Source organism: Juglans microcarpa x Juglans regia, chromosome 1D, assembly GCF_004785595.1.
Source record: "Juglans microcarpa x Juglans regia isolate MS1-56 chromosome 1D, Jm3101_v1.0, whole genome shotgun sequence".
In the NCBI taxonomy this organism is placed as follows: domain Eukaryota; kingdom Viridiplantae; phylum Streptophyta; class Magnoliopsida; order Fagales; family Juglandaceae; genus Juglans; species Juglans microcarpa x Juglans regia.
This window is the reverse complement of record NC_054594.1, coordinates 16109754-16123698: the sequence shown is the minus strand read 5'-3', so window position 1 is coordinate 16123698 and position 13945 is coordinate 16109754. Positions and strand designations below refer to the sequence as shown.

The 13945-nt window shown below is 35.7% G+C and overlaps 1 pseudogene; it reads left to right on the top strand.

Moving 5' to 3' along the window:
- Positions 1–10262: 10262 nt before the first annotated feature.
- Positions 10263–10873, top strand: LOC121234266 (annotated as a pseudogene).
- The last annotated feature ends 3072 nt before the right edge of the window (positions 10874–13945 follow it).

The following is a 13945-nucleotide window of genomic DNA, read 5'->3' as shown; positions in this document are numbered from 1 at the left end:
GAAAAGTGTTTTGTATTTGAGTATTGTTTGGGAATGAAATATCTAAGAATATATTAGAATATTCAAAAATAGTTGTGTTGCCAAATAGACCTATTTTTCCTAAATAGGATTAATTTACTTTGAAGAGAATCATGGAGGTTTAACATGCCAATTAAATGCTATATATATATATATATATATATATATATATATATATATATATTTCCTAATTAAGCGGATGATCATAAATAAGCTTTGATCCAATTAGATAATATATGTCATACAAGCACTGCATAGGTTCTAAACACACATAGTTGTGACTGGAGGCCCATTCCTCGTGGGTCACGAGGCCTTGGGCTGTCTACCCCATGGGCCTTTCTTGGTCATGGGTTCGACCCACTCTGGTCCATTCAACCTTCAAGTTACCTTGCAAATTCCTGTCACACGAATGCGGCAGGATTTTCCAATTTTGCCTTTAATTATTCCCTTTGGTTTCGAGTACCTACTTCATCGATATGCCTTCCCACATTCAGGATGGTGTGTGGTGGTTCACTCCCCATGTCCTTTCACACAACGCAAGTCACGGGATTTGATCATTTTCTATTTGCACCAGTGACACTTGTCGCATTCTCACTGGGACCATCTAACCGTCATTGCTCATATTTAAACTTATCTTTTCATATTTTTTTTTTTTCTGCCATCATATTCTCTCTCGAAACCCTTGTCGATTCTTGTTAATGTACTCTCCTCTAAACCCTAAATTCTCTTTCTTCTCTTCACCTTTGCCCTTCTCTCTGCTTTCAATGGCTCCACGCAACACTTCCCACTTTGGTTCTTGTGGCTCTTACGCTTCCTACCCCCAAGCCTATCCTTAAAAGGTTGGGGGTGGCAGTTCCTACCGCCCATATGACTTTGAGGTTAGTACATTTAAGCAATGTGTACGTAGTGAAGCAATCGATTTTAGGGTTTGGAGGCGCATCCTCTCCTTGGGGGGGTGAGGTTCTTGTCTCTTCTGAAGAGAGGCTAGATAATCTCTTAGACCAGTGTTGGTTGGTTTGAAGAGTGTCATGGAGGAAGATTTGGTAAGGCAATGGGAAGGGTTATACCTTACTGAGTAGGAAAGAAAGGAGATGATTCTTTCACATAATACAATAGAGAATGCGGTGAAACATGGGACAAAGGTGTGGAGGAACGAAGGTTGGATTCAATACTCAGAAGTAGGAACCAATAAATTTCTTATTGAGTTCAATAAAGATGAAGATAGGCAACGTGTGATAAAAGGTAGGCCATGGTCCTTTGATAGGTGGCTACTGTGTTTACAAGCTTTTGAAGGCCATATGTCTATCAATGAAGTCCATTTCAACCGGGAGGAGTTTTGGCTCTAAGTCCACAACATGCCACTTGGTAGTATGACACTAGAGGTTGGAAACTAGGTTGGAAGGGTGTTAAAAGTTCAGACAGATACGAGAGAGGTATAGGGTGTGGTAACTTTTTGAGAATAGTTGAGGTTGATGTAACAAAAGTTTTAATGAGGGGCATGTTTTTAACCATGGAAAACTCTTCAATCAAGCGAATTTGCGGACCGATTGCGCACCGAACGATTACGTGGAAAATGAAACGGAGCGTTTCATTGAAGAGAGACTTTTGGGGCATCTGGAGAGGGAAAAAATTTTCGAATCAACTATACGGTGCGTTTCGTTTTTGTATGCATCTCCTCCCCATGTTTTCCAAGTCCTCCCCAATCTGAAGACTGAAACCATCCCTAACCCTAACCCCTCCCTAATTCGTCGCAGTCCCTCCCCCATCTGAAACGATCCCTAACCCTAACGTTCCTTTTCCATTCCCCCGTCGCTTTCCCCCGTTCCAGGATCTACCATGATATTCCCCGTCGCATTCCTGACCCCATAAGTCACAATGCCTGAGTGCCATTTTGTTCTTCTTCTTGTTCTACTTCTTTAATCTCTGAACACACCCTAAAACCTTCACTAGAAACCCTAGAAATTAGTGCTTGAATGGACATGCAGAGGCGTGTGGTCAATTCAGCATTATCGAGAATATATTTACTCAATTCAGAATCAAAATCGAGATGAGTTCTCTTGAATCCTCTTACCTATTAGTTCATAATGTATCTTTGAAATTTTGTCATAAATGTTGACTCTTCTATGGGTTAGACGGTTACCAGTTGGAGATGGAATCTGGATAGCTCGCCATAAATATGTTGACAATGAATATGTACTTGATTATATTGTTGAAAGGAAGAATGTTGATGATTTACGATGTTCCATCAGGGATAATCGATTAGGGACCAAAAACTGAGGCTTTTGGTATTTCAAATAACTCAATGCCTTATATTTCTTCCTTGAAGTATCCCTACAGCTGTTATTTCTGGTGTTAAAATTTGCTACACACACATACATGAATGGATGGTTGCTTTGAGAGTAAAAAAACTCTTGCTCTTGTGGTCTGTTGAGCATGCTTAAGGATAGAGCATTTGAAGTTCTTTCCTAGTAATTTTAGTATTAGGATTTCAGTTTGCCTGTGCAAGAATTTGCTACTCTGTCTCATCTTCTGCTTATGTTTATCTTTAATTTATACCATCTTGACTTTTTTGGGTGTTAAGTTGCTTTTTGTAAGAGGTTGATATATCTTGTGGAGGGTGACCCAAATTCTTCCGAAGTTGCCGAAAGCATCAAAACAACGCAAATCTAAGGACAATTTCACACCTCTAAGCACAAGTCCACATTTTATTATATATAACCATAGATGGAAGAATCTGGTGTCGTGCGGCAACGGTTTGGGTTCTTCCCAAAGTTCACGTTTCTCTTCTCAATAGAAATACACTTCGTTGGTTTTATTAGATGGTTCTATCAAATGAGACTAGCTTTATTAATATATCTAGTGTAGAAGTTCATACGTGGCTTATTTTTGTCAAGGGTTGTTAAACGCCCCGAAACAGTCAGACCATTCCAAAGAGGAACTGTTTGGAGAATACTGGAAAAACTTTCACTTGCTGGTTTGATCGCATTAATGCATGTGAAAGCTTTTACGAGCCTGGAAATGCTTTATCGATCCCATACATGTTTCATACATTCATCTTTTTTTTTTGTCTTTGCTTTCTATGTCAAAAATTAAAGCTAGATAGGCCAGGTACGTACGTACTCACAAATGGCATGCACGTATGTCACTCTCGCCCACAAACAAGAAAGCGTGAATATGGCTGATAATATTTCTTTAATTGATCATTAGGTCATTATCTGTTATCATTCATAAAGGAGCAATTATGATGATCATCGATCAGCAACCAAATGCATGGACCACAAATATTAATAATCCCGCCTTGGAAATTTCTGAGCACCAAACACTTGATGACTAGTTTAATTAATATATATATATATATATATTTATATAATTTCTTAGTTTGTTCTTTGCATGATCATCTTCTCGATCAATATTTAACATGCAACGTAGAGCTTAATTGCAATTAATTAATTAATTAATTAATGAGAATTGATATGTAATATATATATATATATATTTATATATATTGCCTTTGATCATGACCAATTGAATTATGATCTGTAGTACGTACTGTACGTGTGTATTATCAATCGTGATGATCATAGGCATATATAATATAATCTTGGATTCACTAATATTAATTCATAACAAGCATGAACTCATTAGGCATTGTATTCCTCTATCCATTGGGTAGATAATATTGATATTTAGGATATTGCTGCATGCCCAATTAATTATCCAAGCAACCAAACTCACTAGGCCAGGTAATATATATATATATATATATATATATATAGAAAAAATGTTAAGTCTACTATGCCGCCCCACTATGACCGCTCAAATTGACTGCTGGTCAAAATTCTTTTTTTTTTTTTTTTTTTTTTTTTTTACTTAGTGGTTAAGGAAGTGATTTTAAATATATTGGTGTATTTTTTTTATTTTTTAAAAATATTTAAATGTGAAAAAAAAGAAAAAAAAAAACAAAACTCTAGAAAAAAATATCCAGGTTATCACTTTTTTCTAAGTTCATTTATTCACTTTTTTTAATAAATATTAATATTAATGCATGGCGCCACACACACACATATGAAATTTGAAAACTTTAAATATTTTTTAATGATTTGATCCATTTAATTAATTCCTTTGTTGAACTTTATCCTTTCTCTTTTAATAAGAATGTATGCATGCGTAGCATATTTAACGATAATTACTAAGGACTCGATATAAATTTGTACAAATTATAATTTAATTTCTCTTTTAATAAGGATGCATGGGTTTTTTCGTTTTGAGTTTTAACCTACAAAATATTATTCGATATATAGGATAAATTCGCCCTTTGATAAATTATTAATTAATAATATTATTCTTTCATTCTTTTTTATGAGGATTATTTAATTTGTTCAATTATAAGAAGTGGGCTGTCAAATATATATTGGTTTAACTCTATGAAACGAATTAAAGACAATGATCAAATTCTTTTTCTCTCTGATCTAATTAAAATTATATATCTTCTATTTTCTAAACGGGCAAACTTTTTTTTCTTGGATGGAAGCGCCTGCAGGATGCCCGGCCAGTAGCTTGAAAATGTATGAGCCAAGACGAGTGCTACAGTTATAAAAAAATTACATAAAAATAATTTCACAGATTAATATAGTTTTATATGATCTAAAAAAAATATTATACGTTGTTTTGTGAACCAAAAAAGAAAAGAAGATCAAGAAAAGCTAGCCCTTATAAACTAACGTGTGCATGTACGTAGCTCTATCGATCTTTCAGCTAGCTATAGCTCTTTTCTCTTGCAGGTGTAAAAGGACGTGGGGACCCCATGCATAGTATCATGGAGACAAAGCCTGGCCTGGATCATTTTCAGAAGCACGGAGATCGAGCAGTGATTGAGGAAATGGTATTGCTTTGCTTTCTCTGTGTTCTTTAATTCAAATTTGATAAAAAAAAGCATGCAGAGAACCCACCAACTGTAATTTTCCAAGGGCTCTTCAAGTCAAAAAAAGAGGGATTTCTTTCGCAAGCAGCCAAACAAGAAAAAGCCACCACCTCGTGCCCATCTCCCTCATATATAATTCGACCATCACCCGCTTTATACATGTATGAAGTATTTTTTTCAGGATTCCTTTTTCTCTGCAGCATGCATGACCAGGTCGCTACCTCAAGTTGAATGGTTGTTTTGGTTTTGACAATATTACCAAACTAACCTTCGTATTATAAAACTTGAAAACCACATGCACGGTTTTATGTATGTTCAACTAGATTTTAACCCTGTACAGTACTAATACTTCAAGACGGGCATGTATATACATGATATATAAATATATATATATTAGTCACTTGGCTTTGGAATGATTGCAGCTTCCAAGTTCCTGATCAAGTGCTGAAAGTTCAACAGTGTGTGTGTGTAGGGAAATCAGTGGAATTTGAATGATAAGAAAAGGGCAATTAGGTTATTCTAGTGGAATCTGCTTTATCATTTAAGTTCATAGCGTGTTTCATACAAAATGTGGCTTTTACTTTCAAACTGTTGAAGAATAATTCAACATTACTTGTGAACAAGGTCTTAGGTATATTTATAAGGAATGAACAATTATATCTTATAGAATCAGTTTTATGAGATAAGTTAGGCCCATGAATTTTTTAATAGTATCAGAGTCTGCCACATGACGAATGGTGGCCTATACTACTTACTCCGTGATAGGAACCAAGAAAAATACTAGTCTGCACTTGAGGAAGTGTGTTGAGGAATAATCTCACATTGCCTACGGACAAGGTCTTGGGCGTGTTTATAAGGAATGAGCAATCATCTCTTGTAGAACCGATTTTATGAGATGAGTTAGACTTATGAATTTATTAATAGTATCAAAGCATGCCACAGGACTAATGGGAGCCTATATTACTTACCCCGTGACAAGGATCAGGAAAAATACTAGTCTGCACTTAAGAGAGTGTATTGGGGAATAATCTCACATTACCTGCGAACAAGGTCTTTGGTATGTTTATAAGAAATGAGCTAGCAATCCTCTCTTATAGTACGGTTTTATAAGATGAGTTAGGCCCATAAATTTCTTCGCACACAAATATCTTCCCGTCCATATATCTATAGTACTTTATATATACCCAAGTTTTCTTTTAACTCTTTCTGAAGTCTTTTTTTTCCTTCCTATACTTGGTGTTGAGTCCGTTTCATGGATATTGATCTTCTGCAGGTGACTGGGGGGAGCTGGTTTCTGGTAATTCTAACTCAATGACAAGATCAGCAGGCAGCAACGCACCTTTCAATGAAAGCTCGACAAAATCAGTAGCACTAGTACTAGTGCTATTTCTGGGGCTTTTCTTGCTTGTTACTCTCTTTCATCGACGTCCTAATTCAGAACTCCCGAAGATCAGGTCCAAGCTGTTCGCTCCTCATCAGTTATCCTTGCCCAGACAACTCCTCTCGCTTCCTCGGCCTTATTCAAAAGATGAGCAGTACTCCAGTACAATGGAATTGCATCCAAAACAGACAAAGAATTACATGAATCGACAGTATGAAGTTGCTGCTCATGATGTTCCTAGTGGTCCGAATCCTGAATCCAACTAGTAAGCAATATATATATATATATATATATATATATATATATATATATATATATATATATATTGGAATAAGCAGTGTTTGATCTATATATATATATATCAGCCATGCACGGTCATCTATATATATATATAATATATAATATATAAATATGTATTATCCATCAAAATGTGTTTTCCCTTTTCAACCTCATCGATCTTTTTCTTCCTTGATTTGGAATGTTGTACATTAATTAGCAATATAAGCTGAATATATATCATGTGTTACATGCATGGATCACTCTGTTATAAATTATATGCGTTTGATGTGAAGACCTCGTCGATTGGAAAAGGATCGAAACATAATCATGAATTAAGCATAGCCAGTATTGGCAAATTAAAGCTTCATCGATCTTCTTCTTCATCATCATCTTTAGTTATTTTGCCTGATGCAATGGAGGGACTCCATTAGACTTCTATATATTATGGTAATTAATAGGGTTGTGCAAAAAAGTGTGTAACCCTGTACGTCCGTAAGACCCGATTCGATCCAACCTAAAATAGAGTTTTGTAATAGCTTGCAGGTCGAACATGCTGAAACCAACTACACGTTTTCACAATTGATCTCAAACCCTAGCTGCCATCCCTCCTCATTCTCTTTATCGTCATAACCACTTGCAGTCGATTTAAAGCACAAGTTGGAGCATGTTATACGGATTGTTGATCCATTGTTCAACCACAAGGAAAATCCTTAGTTTTATGCCAATTTAGAAAAACAAAAAGATCAAAATAGAACATTTCATCACCAAAAAAAAAAAAAAAAACCAAACCTTATAAACTACACGAACGAACCAACGATTAAATTGAAGAAGAAAAACAGAGCTTGCTTGCATCAACCGTGAAGAGCTCGGTCAAAGCACCATCCAGGAATCCCCATAAAATCCATATCGAATGCTCTGTAAAAAATGCTTATTTCATCGCGGATCCGATGAAAACTAACATGAAAGTGATGAACGCAGCACCTGAGAGGAGAACCCAAATTGATATCAGGGGGCTCTTATGGCCACCACTGTCACAGTCACCCACGAGTGCCACGGCTAGAGCCAATAGATCCACGCAGCGATGTTGTTGAACGCAGTTGCAACCATGGCGAGCTCTCTCACTTTGTTACAGTTGAGGTTACGGTTTCGTTTCGACTTCCTCTGTTAGTTCCTCTCACTCTTGCTTTCTCTCTACATTTGTGTCCATGTGCCTCTTTTAAACTCGATCTCACATCAATTTCATTTGTATCTCGATCTCTTGAGAATAAAGGTGTTATTACTCATTAAGCTCGGGTCGGTTCAGGCCGTCTTATTTGTTCTGGGTGACGGGTCGGTCCTAAACACTAATCAGGTCAGTCGGTGCTCACCCCTAGTAATTAAATGATATTTGCTAAAGAAACAAAAAACGTGATACTTATAAGGTTACTATTTTTGTGGCTGGAATCTAATAGTACTTTGTGGTAAAGCTCAGACGAAGTACTTATAATTAGATGCAAAATATGGCATCTGGTGTTGGATATACGTGTGATTCTGATACAAACTGACTTACTTTAGTTTTATCATTTTGAATATATATAGAAAATGTTATTTTGTCTATTCAATTTGTCTTCTCATTTTAATATTTTAAGTATTTAAATTTTTTTTAACGTAATAGTTAAAAAAGTAACTATTAATATATCGATATTTTTTTTGATATTTTTTAAAATTTTTTTAAAATGATAATAAAATATGAATAAAAAAATTAAAAGAAAAAATGAATTTGACTTAACAGACACTTGCCACACAAGCGGCAAAGTAAAAATGCTCTATATATAGGCACACACACGACAAACACATTAGGCCATGGTTTTCTGCATGATTTGTCGTCCAGCACGTGGCCCAAGAAATCTGACAATCAAAAAGTAGTGTTATTATTTGATCATAATTATAAGGCTTTTTTTTTTTTTTTTTTTTTTTTATCTTTATCTTTATCTTGAAATATTTGGTCCTCCTCACTTACATCTATGACGTGTCATATCATTAACTCTTTCTTATTCGAAAAATGATTTGTATTATTTTAGGTATATAAATCTCTTGCTGTCTCTTTAAAATAAGTGGAGTATATACAGAACGCACATTAAAAAAACTCAGTTTTTCATTATAAGCCATACTGTTTTTTTGTCGAAGGGACAGTTCATACAAACCCGAAAAATGTATAGCATTAATTACTCATAAATGTTTAAGTCCCAGAAACAATTTGGTCTTATTTAATTATTATAATTTTTTTTAATTTTTATATAAAATATATTAAATAATTTAATTTTTTTAAATTTAAAAATAATAATAATATTAAAAAATAATATTCTAATAATATTTTATTTAATTTTTAACTTTTATTTATAATCATTTCAACTCATCTCACTATCTAAACAGGACCTTAAACTCATGGGTACATAGGACTATCAAGAATACTTTTCCATGCATCAAATTTATAAAATAATGCTAGATACAGTAATCATATAGTACACAAGTTCTATACAATCATTTTAAAAAAAATAGAATCTACTATTAAAAAAAAATATGCGTCTCAAATTTAATTATATATCTTATTTTTTTAAAAAAAAAGCGCAAAATTTATACAATCTAAAATCACAAATATCATTTCTCAAATTTATATCATTACTAACTGGTGCGTGGAAGGCTGCTAGTTTTTCAAGTCCTATATATTAAATTTTGCAAATTAATTCTTAGTAAAAACTGAAATAATAATAATAATAATAATAATAATATTATGCAGTTATCTCTTTTTTTTTCCTTTCTTATTGGGGGCTGCATTTTGACCGCTGGGCATACCGTCCAGCGTAATTTTTTTTTTTTATATTTTTTAATATATTTAAATTTACTTAAAAAATAAAAAAAATACATCAATACATTTAAAATCATTTTTTTAATTACTAAATAAAAAAAATAAAATAAAAAAATAAATTTTAACTAAAGATCAAATAAAATTATCAAATTAAAAAGATAAAATAGACTCTCTCTTTTTTATTTTCAAGTCACTCTGCGTGTGACCTTAGCGATGAGACCCATGAGACTGTTCATAGTAGATGTCAGATAAGGACGTCTCGACGTGATACTTTTGTCGTGGCAGACAAGAACGACGGCCTTTTAAACATCAAAGTTTAATTTGTGTACAGTTTCCTTGCGAACTTACATTTATCATGCGTAGTTGTGATTTAGTTGTGATTATAATCACATCATCATCATGACGAAACGCATTGCGCCATCCACAGCTTATAATTGGCAATATTAATTATTGAAGACGTTATGATAACAAAAACATGTGATTATATCTTTCTTAGAATTTTAAAATTGTATAACCTTACTTACCCAAATCATTTTGATCGCAATTAACTTGTAATATTTTGTTCTTTTATTTCTTTTATCGGGTATATGTACAGATCATATAAAATCATCTCATTATTTAAAGTGAGATTAGGAAGGGTCGCAATCACGTGAGGATGAGCTAATCCGACTAATTAAAAGTACCATGTCTTGACCCTAACTAGTGATTTAAGTTTTCTGGTTCAATATCTAAGAAATGAATGTAGTACTCTGCTCAAAAGGTCCAAAAAATAAAAAAACAAAACAAAAACATGCATGTTTTCGCTCTTCTTAGTAACAAATGTAGTACTCTACCTATAACTCGTACTCATGATGATCTTGGCAACACAAAAGATGGAAGCGACAATGAATCATGCAAGCACAAAAGTTCAGATCATCAGGATCGTGACCCAGCCCATGATCAACCTGATTTTCAGGTTCCTTCAGAGTAAAGCTCGCTCGCATTCAAATATATCTTTTTGAGCAGCGAGACCTGAGGATTGAGGGCCGGATCATTGGCTTTGATGAGTACGTACATGAATTTGGTTCTGGATATATGATGCTGAAGAAGTCTACGTTAAGAAGAAGAGCTAGCTAGCAGAAAATCTTTAGGGCGGATTCTTCTCAAGGGGGACAACATAACTACTCTGATCATGAACACGGGAACATGACGGTGATTCCAGCAAATGTATAAATCGGGATATGTTGCCTTTTCAATTACATGGAGGTCTAGCTGCATCCTTTGGTTTACTGCTATATATGTTAGATGGAAATACTGGACGTCGACATGTATGATTAATCAACTTATCTTTGCCTACATCTATGGACTAGCTAGATGCAACTGTTTCTCTTTTACATGGTTTGTGCTGCCTTCTGCACGGTTGGCTATGCTTGTATTTGCATTTTGAGAATCTAGATTGGTCAATAGACCAAGAAAAAAAAAAAAAAAAAGAGGAAGAAGAAGAAAGAAGACATTTGACTCATCCATTAATGATGAGCCGAAAGGGCTAGTAGGGAGTCGACAGGTATTTAATGGAATTTATAAGGAGGCTCATGGTTGTTACAATTTTTTTTTTCCTTAAGCAAGTTTGCATATATTATAAATAAGTAAAGTACTACAAAGTTTGGGGTGAATCTTTTCCGCAATCAAGAAACAAGACATCTAGATAAAAGGTTAGTGGGTATAATTAATAAAGAGTTTAACATATTAAAAAAGACCCCCACCTTTGATCTATATTTGAATAAATTATCATGATGAACCTACAGCTTGCTACGTTTAGATGTTGAAGTGATCTGATCATATAATCTATAAATAGTAGTAAAAAAGTAACGAATAGTGATAAAAAAATAGTTAATAGTAGTGAAATAGTCTGAGATGATTTGAGATCACCTCACTAACCAAACACAACTAATCTTCATGACGAGTGAAGGAATTTTTGTGGATGACATTTTTCGTTGTATTACCTAATTTACCTGCATGTCATCATGATCTAGATCTATTAATATATTGGGAATATCTTCAACCTCAATGTTGATATATATAATTTCTTACAAAAAAAAAACAAAACAAAACAAACAAGGCATTATGTAGTAATGTATTAACTCTAGATCAATTTTATATAATCTGAGACTCCACAATAGATCAATTTCATACAAATAGACGCAACATGAATTAATGATCAGCAGTACTAGCTATAACTTTCAATATTAATGTGGAACAATGCTTCCCGTGAAAATACACAAAGCTAGGGCAACATTGATCAACATAGCGTAATGTTCTAAAAAATGCTACGACTTGGAATAAAAGCACCCTGTGTAGGAGAGATCATCTAATGAAGCTATTGACTCATACGTCCCACCAAAATTTTTAAAAAAGTTTTGTAAGCAAGTAAACAAAGGCTAATCGACCTGAACTTCTCAAAACTTCTAAGTCCTGGAACTTTCGGAATCAAGACAAAGTAGGATGAAGTGAAATATCGAGGAAGTGGTGTGGCGCCCCCGACCCCCATGTAAGGAAACACGGGAATCGAGATGACAGGATGATGACAATATGGGTCACACATCCCAACAAAATGTACTTAAGTGTGTGCAACATGCAAAAGTGCACAATAAAAGTCGCAGCGGTTAATATAAATAAGCCAACTAAGTACCAGAATTGTTTAATACAAATATTCAAAATAAATTACCTTTAAAATATTATACAGTTATCCGTAAAATAAAGTAAAAAACTGAATACATAGGCAAAAGGAAACAAATTCCATAATTCAAAAGCAACTACAAGTCATTCCCTTCATGGAGTCGATCCCTCAGGCTCTTCGTCCTCATCTGCATCAAAATCTACGGTACCACAAAATGGTACCGCAGGTAAGTAATAACCCAAACAACTCACGAAATAAAAATGCATTAATACAACCAACATGCGTGCATATGATGAAATATGCATCAAACCCAAATATCATTTTCCCGAAAATGATTAAAAAATGTAATCCGTCATTTTTCCAGAAAATGATTCACACAAAATCCAACAATTTATCGGACACTGTAGGCGGAAATCGTAGGCGGGACTATACCACCATCCCTGCTTACCATCATCCCTACCGCATGCACCATAGGCGAGAATCACAGGCGGGACTATACCACCATCCCTGCTTACCACCATCCCTACCACGTGCACTGTAGGAGGGAATCACTCGCGGGACTCTACCACCATCCCTACTTACCATCATCCCTACAGTTTCTTTTCACACAAGAGGTACCTATCAGAGCACTGTAGGCGGGAATCACAGGAAGGACTCTACCACCATCCCTACTGCGTGCACCGTAGGCGGAAATTACAGGCGGGACTACACCACCATCTTTGCTTACCACCATCCCTACCGCGTGCACCGTAGGTGAGAATCACAGGCGGGACTATACCACACCATCCCTGCTTACCACCATCCCTACAATCTCTTTTCATTTTTCTCAAACCAGTCATTCTAATCATTTCATACATACACAAAATTATTTCTCACATGAAAACTAAGTTTTCAAATATACACATGAACATGAATGCAATTACACGAAAACTCCGTTTTCATTTACAAACATGAACATATGTGCAAATGCATTGTATATGACATAACACAAATATTCAACAGCCAACAAAATCCAACATAGTCCAATCACACAACTCCATCCTCCAATCCAACCGACCCCCTTACTCCTTGGACTCAGTCCGGCACAACCAACCAAATCACAGTAATTATGTGTTAGAGCAAAAATACATTTAAATCTCAAAAGTTGTTTGAAAAAATACTTACAACATTATATAATAATTTTCGAAGGATCACGGAGCTGTAAGAAGTGGCAACACAGAAACAGAACAATGCCAAACGCACTGTGGCCGTGGGTCTCAAAACTCACTTTTGAACGGGGTCAAACCAAGACCCGAGATTGATAGGATAGGGTTTAGGGATGTCGGTGAAGCCAATGGTGGAGGTGGTTGGCCGTGGGTGGTGGCGTAGAGGGCGGGTTAAGGCCAAAATGCTCAAAACGGAGATGTCGAAGAATGTGCTTCACCGGTGGTAGATCGAGGCTGAGGATGGGTGCATTAGGTTGCTATGAGGTCGAGGATGAAGTGGTGAAAAAATGGTGGCCGGAGGTGGCGCGACGGCAGCGCTGGAGCAAATGGAGGCCGCGGCTTCGCGTTGAGCGTGAAGACAAACGGCGGAGCGAGAGAGGCTGAGATTGGAAGGGGATGGTCGCCGGAGGGTAGGGAAGGTCGTGGGCTGGGCGATGAGGCACACGGCAGCGTGCGGCGGTGGCTGGGTGGAGGAGAAGCAACGCACGGGGAGAGAGGGCCTTCGGGCGTGGGAAGTAGGGGAGATAAATGGGAAGAAAGAAAAAGAAGAAAAGAAAAAGAGGAAAGAAAAACTGAGGGAAAGAAATGAGGTCCAATCCTCACATCTTGGGTCACAAAAATGATCCAACGAAAATAATTT